This window comes from Eurosta solidaginis, chromosome 3 (genome assembly GCF_040869045.1).
Source record: "Eurosta solidaginis isolate ZX-2024a chromosome 3, ASM4086904v1, whole genome shotgun sequence".
Classification (NCBI taxonomy): domain Eukaryota; kingdom Metazoa; phylum Arthropoda; class Insecta; order Diptera; family Tephritidae; genus Eurosta; species Eurosta solidaginis.
The window spans coordinates 85,532,114-85,546,581 of NC_090321.1; the positions used below are offsets into that span (position 1 = coordinate 85,532,114).

Sequence of the window (14,468 nt, forward strand, 5' to 3'; positions counted from 1 at the left end):
GTCGAATCTTTTCCACCAGTACTCGGTTACTACTGAACCCTTTCTGCAAACTGATGTGGTATATCCTGGTTCTTATAACGCATCACCCTTCTCTGCATATCGATCTTGATGTCATGGTCAACCAAGAAGTCCACTCCCAATATGACTTCATCAACGATCTCCGCCACAACGAATTCGTGTAGAACCATGACCTCCCCAATTAAGACTTCACATACCACTTCTCCCTGGACTTTGTTATACTCGCCAGTGATCGTACGCAATCTTGCTCCAGGTAATGGCTTTACTTTCCTGTTGACCAAATCAGATCGGATCAAGGAATGAGATGCGCCCGTATCTACAGTCAGTACACGCTCCTTGCCATCCACATTTCCTTTGACGGTAAGACTGCTCAATTTCCTTCCAGTTTGCGAGATAGGTATCACACGACATTCAATAGCTGGGGCAAGTTCTCGATCTTTACATTTGACTCGCTCTTGTTTATCTCCTCCAGCTTTGCGTTTACGACCAGCCAAGTTGGAACTACCATGACCGGTGCTGCAATGACGTGCAATGTTACTTGGGTTACCGCACTTGAAAAACTTCATTACTCCGGCATTGTTTTGTTGTAATCCCTTCAGTGCTTCCAAAATTGTGTCTACCCAATCTGGTCTTTCCACTTCCAAGCGATGAGCTTTGTATGCGGGCTTACTCAAAAGTGACGCTCTTTCCTGAGTCAGTGCATGGGATACCGTTTCAGCAAATGTCGGCTTTGGGTTCGCGTATGTGGCTCGCTTTGTTTCGACATCCCGTATGCCGTTAATAAAGCTCTGAATCTTTACCCTTTCAGTGTATTCCACGGGTGCGTCCGCATTTGCAATATGAGCCAATTTTTCAACATCCGAAGCAAACTCCTGTAATGTCTCATTTGCTTTTTGGTAACGGTTTTGCAACTCAATTTGGTATATCTGTTTTCTATGCTCGCTTCCATAACGTCTCGCGACAGCGGCCATCAATGCTTCATAATTGTTCCGCTCTCCCTCGGGAATCGTCTGTAGGATTTCGGCTGCTGGCCCCTTCAATGCTACGAATAGAGCAGCAACTTTATCTTCAGCATTCCAGTTGTTCACTGCTGACGTCTTCTCAAATTGAAGCTTGAATACCTCGAAAGGAACAGAGCCGTCAAAAGATGAAGTTTTTACCTTCGGATTGCTCGCTGGAACAGCTGGGCGATTTAGTTGTAACTGTTGCATAAGACCTTTCAACGCTTCTATCTCGGCATCAATTTTGTCCTCGAGTTGCAAAATTTTTGCATCCTGCTCTTCCAGTTTCGCAAAGAGCTGCGATGATACCTGTTCCGAAATTTTTGTCGACATTCCAGATATACGTGCCTCTTGCGCTTCCAGTTCAGATGACATATATGTCTTCTGTTCTTCTAATTGAGATGACATTTGCGACGCCATTTCTGAAATGCGTGCCTCCTGTAACTCTAGCTGAGATGCCATTGTCGATGTTTGTACAGATATTGTGCTCGTCACTGTCTGCGGTGTTTCGTTTTTTTCTTCCATTTTTGTTGTTGTTTTGTCGCTATCATAATGAAAGACATACTCCTCAGCATTGTAGATTCCTTCAAATACCATAGCTACACTTAGTCGTTTTTGTAGCTGGGATTTATCGCCAGAAGTAGCCAATCTACGGACTTCCAACTCCTCCTTCAGTTGCTGGATCGTCAATTCACTCAACTTTGCCATGTCAAAGTTGTATTCCCAATATTCGGAATTTATTAAACAATTCCTCTTCTGACACCAATTGTAACGATTTTACTTGCAAATCCTCTTATTTGCCCTTCTGCTAAGTTCGAATCACTAAACTGTTGAATAAATAACTCCAATATCGAATAATGGAAAAATGGCCTTTATTAAATTACTTGCCAATAACACTTATACTTTGCAACTAGCTTGCTTAAAAACCAAACAGATTGATAGTTCAAATGGAACTCTACTATTGCCCGCCAGATTGTGTGCTTAATCAATAACTGCTTGATAGCTCAACTCAAACTGAATTCCAGCGCCTCTACATTTGCTGCCTTTTATACTCTATGATTTCAACGTTCGCATCTTCTAGGCGCTTTCATTTCCAGAATTTACTATTTGCCATCAGCTCTCAAACTTCTCAGCTGTAACTACAATTGCACGATTTTATAGCTTCTCTCATTGCATACTTTCAGGAGTATCTCAGATATGCGAATGTGTTTGTGCATTGATTCTCCGCTGCTCGTATACGTACATGGTACATATGTGTAGACGCAATTATTGATTCGTTTATGTAGATACATAATGATTGAATTATTGATGTGAATTCACGCCACTGCTTAGCATCGGCTTATAAATAGCAGCACCCAAAGAGGATAAATATTGTAACGAATTTGCTGCAAATCCTCTTATTTGCCCCTTTTGCTAGGTTCGTATCGCTAAACTGTTGAATAAATAACTCCAATATTGAATAATGGAAAAATGGCCTTTATTAAAATACTTCACAATAACACTCAAACTGTGCAACGAATAGCTTAATAACCAAACTGATATCTTAAAGGAAACTGATTTTCAAAATAATAGTGCTATTACTCGCTAGATATCGTCTTACTCGTAACTGCTTGACAATTCAAATCAAACTGAATTACTTCTTACTCGCCTGTTCCGCTTTTATAGTTTACGCTGCATACTTCTAGGCTCTTCGATTTCCAGAAGTTACTAGTTGTTTCGGCTACAAAATCGCCAGCCACAACTACGTGCACAAATTATTGCCCTCTCTTGTGACCACTCAGATAAGATATATGCATGTGTTTGTAGTTTACAGTCTCCCGCACACACATAAGCGTATAAGTAAATTCATCGGTGTATGACATCTCATCTCTCGCTGCCTTGTATGTAAAGGTTGCTTGTCGGAATGTGTACATATGTGTAGACGCAATTATTGATTCGTTTATGTAGATACATAATGATTGAATTATTGATGTGAATTCACGTCACTGCTTAGCATCGGCCTGGAGATGGCAGCACTCCTCAGTTTTGCTAATATTCGTAACACTGCCCTCCACCTAAGTCTGATCGTCCCGATCAGACAAATCTCCCAATCTAAACGCCGCTAGCATCTCCAAATGTACCACTCTTCTAATCCGTGGTTTCCCAGTGGTTTGTATGCGGTAGATGGTATCACTGATCGTCTTCACAACTTTGTACGGGCCTTCCCAACTGCACCGAAATTTGGCTGGAACACCTTTCCGCCGGTGAGGGTTGTTTAACAGTACCAAATCTCCCGCCAAGAAACCTTCCGAATTAAAGTTCTTGTCATGCCAGTGTTTCATCTTACTACTCATTACCCTGGGCCGTTCCTTCACACTCTGTTGTTTGGTCAATGAACCACTTCGTAGAGCTTGCGCTGGACGGATTTGCTTTGCATAATCGGTATCGTTCCCACATTTCACAAGAGTAGTGCGCTCCGGCTTGAAACTACCCTCGCATTCTTTCTCGAAAATTCGTTGCTTCGTTTTCCTGCGTCTTTTAGGTTTTGTCAATGCCAGTGTTTCTCTCGTAGGTACTTTTGATTTTGATTTATTTGGCCCATTCGATCTATCAACCTTTGCCTTTGACTTTCGTGGTCTTTGTCGAGTCTTTTCCACCAGTACCCGATTACTGCTGAACCCTTTTCCCAAACTAAAGTTAAGTGGTATGTCCTGGTTCTTATAGCGCATAATTTTCCTCCGCATATCGATCCTGACGTCATGGTCAACCAAGAAGTCCACTCCCAATATGACTTCATCAACGATCTCCGCCACAACGAATTTGTGTAGAACCATGACTTTTCCAATTAATACCTCACATACCACTTCGCCTTGGACTTGATTATATTCGCCTGTTACCGTACGCAACCTTGCTCCAGGTAATGACTTTACTCTCCTGTAGACCAAATCAGATCGAATCAAGGAATGAGATGCCCCCGTATCTACAGTCAGTACACGCTCTTTACCATCCACATTCCCTCTGACGGTAAGACTGCTTGATTTCCTTCCGATTTGCGACACAGATATCACAGGACATTCAACAGCTGGATCTAGCTCTCTACCTCTTACTCGCTCTTGCTCATCTCCTCCAGCTTTGCGTTTATGGCCACCCACATTGTTGGAACTATTAGGACCAAGATCGCAATGACGTGCAATGTGACCTGGGTTGCCGCACTTGAAACATTTAATAACTCCGGCATTCTTCTGTTGAGATCCCTTCAGTGCTTCCAAAATTGTTTCTACCCACTCTGGCCTTTCTACTTCCACACGGCGAGCCTTATATGCTGGTTTACTTAATAGGGAGGCAGTTTCCTGAGTCAATGCATGTGATACCGTTTCAGCAAATGTCAGTTTTGGGTTCGCGTATGTAGCTCGCTTCGTTTCCACGTCTCGTATGCCATTTATAAAACTCTGGATTTTTACCCTCTCGGTGTATTCCACGGGTGCGTCCGCATTTGCGAGATGAGCCAACCTTTCAACATCTGAAGCAAACTCCTGCAATGTCTCATTTGCTTTTTGGTAGCGGTTTTGCAACTCAATTTGGAATATCTGTTTTCTATGCTCGCTTCCGTAACGTCTCTCTAAAGCGCTCATCAATGTTTCGTAGTGGTTCCGCTCATACTCTGGGATAGTCTGTAAGATTTCCGCGGCAGGCCCTTTCAGTGCCACGAACAGAGCTGCAACTTTATCTTCAGCATTCCATTGGTTCACTGCTGCGGTCTTCTCAAACTGTAGCTTAAAGACCTGAAAAGGAACAGAACCGTCAAAGGAAGGTGTTTTTACTTTTGGATTACTCGTTGAAACTGCTGGGCGATTTAGTTGCAACTGCTCGATACGTCCTCTCAAAGCATCCACCTCGGCCTCGATTTTTTCTTCAAACTGTAAAACTTTTGTATCTTGCGCCTCCAACTTCGAGGAAATACGTCCTTCTTGCTCTTCCAGTTGAGCAGAGATCTGCGCTGATATTTGTGCCGACATTTCGGATATTCGTGCCTCTTGTGCTTCAATCTTCGACGTTATACGGTTCTCCTGCGATTCCAGTTGAGATGACATATACGTTTTCTGTTCTTCCAGTTGAGATGACATATACGTTTTTTGTTCTTCCAGTTGTGATGCCATATATGTCTTCTGCTCTTCCAGTTGTGATGACATTTGTGACGACATTGATGCTACAGTCGATGTTTGTGCAGATATTGCAGCCAATATCATGTTCAAGTCTGTGCTGGTAACCGTCTGCGATGTTTCGTTTTTCTCTTCAATTTTTGTTACTTCCTCGCCATCAAGATGAAAGTCATACTCTTCCACATCAATTCCTTCCGCTTCCATTGCCTCTCGTAGCCGTGCCTGAAGTTCAAGTTTAACGCCGCTTCTATTCAATCCACGGCTCTCCAACTCCTTCTTTAGTTGCTGGATCTTCAATTCACTGAACTTTGCCATGTCCTTGTTGTCCTCCGGAATTTATTCAACAATTCCTCTTCTGACACCAATTGTAACGAATTTGCTGCAAATCCTCTTATTTGCCCCTTTTGCTAGGTTCGTATCGCTAAACTGTTGAATAAATAACTCCAATATTGAATAATGGAAAAATGGCCTTTATTAAAATACTTCACAATAACACTCAAACTGTGCAACGAATAGCTTAATAACCAAACTGATATCTTAAAGGAAACTGATTTTCAAAATAATAGTGCTATTACTCGCTAGATATCGTCTTACTCGTAACTGCTTGACAATTCAAATCAAACTGAATTACTTCTTACTCGCCTGTTCCGCTTTTATAGTTTACGCTGCATACTTCTAGGCTCTTCGATTTCCAGAAGTTACTAGTTGTTTCGGCTACAAAATCGCCAGCCACAACTACGTGCACAAATTATTGCCCTCTCTTGTGACCACTCAGATAAGATATATGCATGTGTTTGTAGTTTACAGTCTCCCGCACACACATAAGCGTATAAGTAAATTCATCGGTGTATGACATCTCATCTCTCGCTGCCTTGTATGGAAAGGTTGCTTGTCGGAATGTGTACATATGTGTAGACGCAATTATTGATTCGTTTATGTAGATACATAATGATTGAATTATTGATGTGAATTCACGTCACTGCTTAGCATCGGCCTGGAGATGGCAGCACTCCTCAGTTTTGCTAATATTCGTAACAATAGCCGTGTTTTTTAACACGCGCGTATACGTTTCGTTTGCGCGTGTTAAAAAACGCCTATCTTCGCTTAGATAATGCTTAGGAGACCCATCTAGCGGCTGTGGTAAAACAACTAGCTACAGCAACAGGGTGTAGCGAAAAGCGGAGACGCAACGCTCTGATGGCTATAGGGTATAACATATAGCTGAATCAGTTGCGATGAATTGTGGACACACATATAATACATAGAATTAGTGTACAGGGTGAAACAAAGACACATATTTCAGTTACATCTGAGTATAATGCGTATTGAAATTTAGTAGGACAAAATTTATGCGCAGCAATTTCAGAGGTGTATTTATAGTTTGTCTCTTAGCAGTCAATATAAAGTTTAAGCGTAAACGGATATACGCGTGTTAAAAAACACGGCTAATATAATAAGAGCCGTCACTCGTTATTTTTTAGGCATTTACTCGATGTAAACTATGAGGTAATCGCTACTTTTTTTTTGGGCGAGATGTTTATAAATGTCTTCTATACATTTTCATGGGGTATTTGTGTTTATTTTTCCGACTGTATTTAATTAATTATTTAATTCTCTTTCCAAAAAATACGTTTGCATGAAGTGACAACACCGCATGGATAAATGGAAAGCAATTCAAAAATGTCCCTCATAAAACAAAAGTAGCGACTACCTCATATTTTACATCGAGTAAATGCTTAAAAAATAACGAGTGACGGCTCTTATTATATTTATCCTCTTTGCTATACCATCAATTGCCTCATCTTGGAATATTCACGCAAGGAAAGCTATTGATGTATGTACATGGGCAAATATACGAAATTTTCGCCAAAAATTGGCAACCGTCAAAAAGGGTAGACATTTTTTTTTTTTAATCTTTGTACCAAATTTGTGTTTCTTTTCATTTACTTTTAAATAAAACCTGTTTTAAAAAAAATTTGTTTTCTACACTTTTTGACGATTGCCAATTTTTGTCGGAAATTTCGTATATTTGCCCCATGTACAAACATCAATAACTTTCCTTGCGTGAATATTCCAAGATGAGGCAATTGATGGTATACTACTGTGGTGTAGAGAAAAAAATAACAAACGGGTATGAAGTGATAAAAGTAAAATTGTAGTTGTGCCCACAAAAAAACATTCTCCTGAAAAAAATTTACGCAACCAAGTGCTTCCACTTTGCTGCCTCTACCCTCAAAACTGAAAGGGGCATATCGAATTTGACTCCCCAGGTATTTTTAGTCCCTGATAGGTTATTATCGTGCATAATCCAAATTTCAATACTCAGTTGCCTCAAAAAGCTATAAGCAAAAAACTGTCAATACTGAAAATGACAAAAAAAAAGTATCGCTATTTTGATTGATGATAGTTTTGAGTATTGGAGGGGCACATCAATTTTCCTCATACTTTTAGAACCATCGTCTCAAAAACACAACCAGTTTACAAGGGTGTAGGCAGGGGGGCAGCGGGGGCAAGTGCCCACACCTAAATTCATGAAGTCTTATAATTTTTTTTTATTTATACAATTAATTTTATTTTTTTTTTGCCATTTTTAATTTTAGTGGGATGAATTTTTATTTTTTGCGCTTGACAAACCCCCCTCCCCCTCTCCCACCTAAATCCGATAACAATTTGCCGAAAAAAAGTAAAAAAAAATGACAAAAGTTTACAGATGTTTTTATCAGTTCAACTTTTTAGTTGGTGAAGTTGAATGCAATTGATCACCCTGCAGTATTTCAAGTCTAAATATGACTACTTGAGTAATAGTTTTTATCAAGTCGTTATTACAATTTAATTCTATTCTTGAAGTGGAAAGTGTGTGATTATTACAATTACTTGGATTTGAATACAACATTCTTGGAATACATTTGGTTTATGGAGACTTAGTTTCTCTGCCATTTAAAGTTCAAAAAAAAAAAACAAAAAAAGTTAAATTGTTTAAGATTAAATTACAAAGATGGACATACGCAAATTTTTTAAAGGTAAGATGTTTACTACTGATAACCTTAGCACTTTTAACCACAGTGGCTACCATTTAGTTAAATTTAGTCACATTTCTAAATTGCAGTCTGGAATTAACCTTGGTAATTCCAAAAAGACGCGCCAACGCGTTATTCGGGCAGGGTTTGCTGAAATTTTTGATGGTGAATTTTCTGCCGCCCGCTTTTGAAATGCATTTTACACACTTTTGTGATGTATTATTGTTTGTTTCGAGATATTGTATTAATTAAAAAAATCTATTCTATTTCATAAAATCGCAATGGCGAAAGGCGGAAAGTCCAGAAAAATGCAAATTACCAGCGGGCGCTAGAAAATATATCCACCAGAATACATATATGCACAAATGCGTACAAATATATATATATTACGGTGATACTAAAATATCTTCCTGAATTTTGTCAGGGACCTGGCACTTAGCCGGGTTTGACATCCACCATAATACATATGTTCACTAGAGCATATAAATATATACATCCGGGGTCATTTTGTCTTTTTTTTGTGAGTATCTTTTGACAAAGCAAAATTTTGGACTCCCGCCTTCGGATTAATAATACTGAAGTTAAAACGCGTCTTTCGATAACTTTCCAGATATTTTTGGAAATTTTTTTGAAGTTGATCCCTGTTCTAGAATATTACCAAAATAAGTTTATCAATTACAATTTTTCAAGTAAAAGCCAGGCTGAAAGAGTTAAAGAATACAATGCATTTCCACAAATAATCACAAAACTATTCAAATTGAAGGAATTCGCATTTGAAGCTTATCTTCCTCAAAAAGTTTTGTTCTTGATTCAACCCAAATTGTATACTTGTGTCTTTTAAGCACCAAACGAAAGATTGGGGAACCCGCCACGACTCGGGTGAAAGAAGTTGCTGCTTCCTGTTTGAGTCTGCAAGAGAAGCCTACATGAACAAAAGGTTTGAATGAATGATATACATTTTTTGTGTTTTTACCAGTCACAATATTTATTAGCATGTTTACGCAGGTAATGTTCTAGGACAGTGGCCGAGTGCTAAAAAATAGCTAAAAATAAGAAAATGGTACCCAAAAGTGCGTTTTGAACCCAGGATCTCGAATCCGAAACCATAAACCCGATATATCTGATAATTCTCGAAATTTTTGCAAAACCAATTTGAAGTTTTCATGTGGTTGTTGTGTTTTTGTTGTACACATAAAAAAATTGTGGGTAAAGGCTCCATTACTGATACTTAGCATAGACTTGACTTGGCTTGCGAACTGTCACTTACAGTTCTGTTAAATGAACATTGCATGTTACTGATTACTCAAAACTTAACTTGACTTAGAAGTCTGTTGAATTTTGATGTTCTATGTAAGTTCTAAGTGACGTTTACATTTTGAGATGCCATTTGTTTGTTTCCATTTCATTTTGACATTTTGTCATACAAATTGACATTTATTTAAAAATAAATTTCAACGCTGATTATGATGCCAAATTTTATGCGCCAAGTGGAGTATAATCGTGGCTAAGTTGCCAAGTTTACGCCAAGTCAAGTCAAGTCTATGCTAAGTATCAGTAATGGGGGCTTAAGAGTGTTCTGCCAAAAATGCTGTGCAAAACGCGTTTTTGGGTACCAATTTTCTGATTTGTAGCTATTTTTTTAGCACTCGGCCACTGTCCTAGAACATTACCTGCGTATACATACTAATGAATATTGTAATTAGTAAAAATTATAGCTTCATGCTGATAACATTCATTGTGAGTTTCTCAATAACAAATAATTGCTCGTATTTGTAGAAAATTTTACAGATATTCCATCGAACGATCCGAAAGAATGCACTTCGAGGTGTGATGAAGGCCAAACTTCGACTTCTAGTCATCAACTTACAAATTCCTCCGACCGTGTTAAAACAAGTTCTTTCACTTCAGCATCACCATGTTTAAATGAAACAAGTTTGGAAGAATATCACTCACACGATTTAAGCTTTTACGTTGGACGATCATCACAGATATCAACTACTGACAAGATGGAATTTCTAAAGAGATGTTGGGTACCGTCAGAAAATTACAATCTTAATGACGACGTCGAAGACTTAGGCCGAAAATTTAAATTTGAATGGTTCTCCTTGGCTTCAGTATCCGAAAAAACCGAAGGGAGCATTGTGTTTATATTGTGTTCTTTTTCCACCAAAAAATGTTCAAGGTGTTCTAGCATCATTGATAAAAAAACCTTTCCAACGTTATAAAAAAATGCATGAATATTGCAATGAGCACTCCACAAATCAATGGCACCTGGGAGCAGTCAGAGAAGCAAAGAACTTTTTGCAAATAACACCAATCAACCTGTCATTACAAATTGAGCACGAAAAAATAATGGAAGAGTATAGAAACTGTTATATTCTGTGGCGTCCATGATCTGCCACTGAGAGGAAAGAACAATGATGATATTACCTTCACATTTTGAATTTTATGTATAAGGTAGAAGTATTTATTTTAAACTAGCACCAGTTTTAAAATCATATCTAAAATTTTGGTTGTGACAATATACATAAGCACGCTTCTCGCAAACAATTAAAAGTACAAGTATCATTTGAGACTTGGTTGTTCTAAATTAAGTGCATTTTGATTATCCTGTTCAGTAATGCGCACTTTGCAATGCATTTGTATTATGGTGATCAAGACTCATCCAGTGAAGCTTCGTAAATTATAGATTTATATAGAATTGTGTAACTTTATCACTTCAGCTAAATATCACTTTTCATTTTCAGTTCTGATAGGATAGAAGTGTAGTAAATAAGACAAATCTGAATATTACTGCTCAAAGTATATTAAACAAAGTAATAGTGAACTTGACAGTTCAGAGAAGGGTTATCTGTATGAATTGTTGTTTCAAATGAAAAAATATTTAACCCGTTGACTTCCCGAAAAATTAAATTTTTTTTTTTTTGTAAACACACACAATTTTCAATTTGAATACTTTTGTTAAAAAAAAAACAACAACGCGCATCCGTAATAAGTGATATCCTGGAATAAATCAGTGTGGGAAGACATTCATAAGTTGTGCTGTTTACGGAGTTACTCAGAATATCAGTTGTTCAATTCTTTAAGGCATCTAGTTCGGATGAAAAGGGGCTCACGAATGAAGTTTTCGCATATTTCCGACCGAGCTGGTTATATTTTTTTGCGAAACCTGGTTGCCAAAGTGCCGAAATATTTAGTTTGAAATCTACAATTTTCTGAAAACCTACTCGCATTTACGAATTTGCTAGCACTACTACTACTACATACTACTTTAAGTCCTTTTCTATTACAATTTCTGCTGAGAAAGATATAATTTCTCCCCCTTTTCCATGCTAAGTAATAGCAACCCGTACTGATTTTTGATTTCGAGTGTTTCGTGTGAGCAAACCTGCAGTAGTTGAATCATGTGTAGGATCAAAAATATATGCTTAGGCCACAAAGGATTAATGCGCTTGTTTGCAATTTTTTGAAGTAACAATTCATGCAAAACCAAAATGTTTCAGTTGTCAAATCTACCTTCTTTAATTTTCCTTTTTACTGCTTATCGTTTCAAAACGTTTACTTCTATCCTCATATCTCATGATTTGGAGCAAACTTCGAAAACTATTTTATGCTTTAAGGTATATTTTATGACCTACTCGGCCTCCAAATCAAAGCGGGTGATCAGCATCTTAAGCAGAATTTTGAAGAAGGGAAAAAAGTGCTACTTACAATTCGCCCCAAATCCAGAATGAAATCATCACTTTTTGTGGACAGGTTATTCAAGATGACATTATAAACGATGCAAAAAAAGCTACAGCATTCAGTCTTATGGGGGACGAAAGCCGTGACATAGCAGGAAATGAACAATTATCAATTGGTATCAGACTCTACGATGAAGAAAAGCAAGTTATTCGAGAAGAATTTGTAGGTTTTGTTGAAGTAGACGCTATTGATGCCAAAACAATTGCCACCGTGATAGATAATTTTATCACTGAAACAGGACTTGATCCTATGAAACTTAAAGGACAAGGGTATGACGGTTGTTCAACAATGTCAGGAAAAGAAAATGATGCGCAAGCTATTTTGAGAGAGAAATAACCTCAAGCTTTATACTTTCATTGCGCAAGTCACAAATTGAATTTAGTAGTAAATGATTTAAATGAAGTCTCCGAAATTCGTAACACTATTGCAACAATCAAGGACGTCATCAATTTTTATCGTGGTTCTCTCGCCAGAAGGAAATCTTCTTTCGTGAAGAAAACAAATCCAGCGGATCATTCAATTAGCAAAAGATCATCGAGTGAATGCGAATTCTGGAATTTAGGAACTTTTGACAGATTCAAAGTCGATTGCTGAACAACTAGGATTAGAACTACAAAAACCCAGGACCGTGGACCGTCAAAAACATCGCTCGAATCATCCTGCATCTGATGACGCTCAATTTTGGAAGAGATCACTTTTCAGTCCGTATTTAGATTCATTTGTCGCCTCACTGGAGCAAAGATTTCCTGAAGAGAACTTGCCAGCGTATACATTGTTTCACTTGCATGTATCTAAGATGTTGAAAATGAATTTCGAAGACTTCAAGAAAGCAGCAGGAAATTTTATTCAGTTTTACGGTCTTACAAGTTTTGCTGCGGAGGCCGAATTGTGGTATTTTCATTGGAAGGACAAAATCTTAAAAGCTGAAGATCTTCATAAGTTAGACCTGTGTTATGTCGTTCAAGAAACGGAAATGTTTTATAGACGACGAAGCTTGCTTTGTATATTGCTATCGCATTACCTTGTACGACAAGTTCCATAGAACGGACCTTTAGCACGTTGAGAAGAGTAAAGACTTGGCTTCGCTCAACGATGGTCGAAAATCGTTTGAATGGTAAGAAAAGTGATGAAAATCCAAAAGTTATTCTCGGATTGTAATGATGAATATGATTCATCCTGTGATATGATATGTGATATATGATATGTGAATATGATTAGACCAGTGTTATGTCGTTCAAGAAACGGAAATGTTTTATAGACGACGAAGCTTGCTTTGTATATTGCTATCGCATTACCTTGTACGACAAGTTCCATAGAACGGACCTTTAGCACGTTGAGAAGAGTAAAGACTTGGCTTCGCTCAACGATGGTCGAAAATCGTTTGAATGGTAAGAAAAGTGATGAAAATCCAAAAGTTATTCTCGGATTGTAATGATGAATATGATTCATTTTTTTTAGGATTTTGCTTGATGGGTCTACATAGGAAAATAGTCAAGGATAAAGGAAAGGATATGGTACTCAGAGTTTTCGAACGATTTGCACAAGATCCACGCCGTTTGGCACTTGTATAATTCACTGCTTCTTGTTTCTTGACATTAAATTGGATGGAATTGCGCATCCTGACCCCGACAGACGTAGAGCTTAGTGCTCAACTTACCTCCCGACGGAATACTTGACGGTGGTACCGGCCGTATATGGTACTCAGACAGTGGGAGGTTTAGTGCCGTTAAAGTCCCACACTAACTTTGAGGCTTTCTATGCTTCCTCCTCGTAAAAAAAAACATTAAATTGGATTGCGCCTTCCCCCTGATTGTTCCAAAATCAAATCCTGGCTACGCCCTTGTCAGTTTAAATTCCATAGCGTTTCAGCCACTATATAGCATTGTGAATGATTACTAGGCTGTTCAATATGGCTACTTTTCAGCGTTTTGACAGGCTGTTCAGTATGGCAGCGCCTATCTTCAGCGGGTGATAGAAAGAGAGACAGAATGAGACAGCGATAGTCAAATACAAATCAGGTGATCCAATCACTTTGGAATTTTGACGATTATGCAGAAGATATCACACTTAGTCATCATTCACAATGCTACATAGTTTGGCAGCTAAAGGGCGAATTAATGGTGACTTATAATGTAGTGTAAGCAGCCAACAATTCAATTTAATCCAAAATATTTAAATCAGTCTAATATTCTAACCTGCTACAAAAATAATAAAAATGCATTTGAGAATTAATGCTGACACAGCCATTAATAAACAGACGTGTACAACACACAACCAAACGAATTTGAATCCCAGCAATTTGCATTCCTGCAACTTGCAAGGTTAGCATTTCCCATAAATTTGCAGCTCATATATGTAGGTACATATTTTGTGCCGAGTAGTATGTAGGTATGTAAGTATGTATGTTTAAGGTAGTTATGAATGTAAGTATGTAAGCTTAAATGTAAATAGATATGTAAGAATATGGTTAGAATAATCTAATATAAATAAGCTGAATTATTTGCATAAAGACAATTCGACATTCATAATTCAAGCAGTGAAGTCTTCTT

At 38.1% G+C, this 14,468-nt stretch overlaps 1 protein-coding gene and 1 long non-coding RNA gene across 3 annotated transcripts in view; one reads left to right on the top strand and one right to left on the bottom strand.

Annotated features, from left to right (window-relative positions):
- Positions 1 to 10,705, top strand: part of LOC137244090 (uncharacterized) — a 28,810-nt gene extending 18,105 nt beyond the window's left edge. The window contains exons 2-3 of the long non-coding RNA XR_010950793.1: positions 9,018 to 9,112; positions 9,952 to 10,705. This is a non-coding gene — a long non-coding RNA (uncharacterized lncRNA). The remainder of the gene's footprint in view (positions 1 to 9,017; positions 9,113 to 9,951) is intronic.
- AGO1 (protein argonaute-2) overlaps positions 1 to 14,468 on the bottom strand; it is a 292,733-nt gene that overhangs the window by 138,065 nt on the left and 140,200 nt on the right. The window lies entirely within an intron of this gene.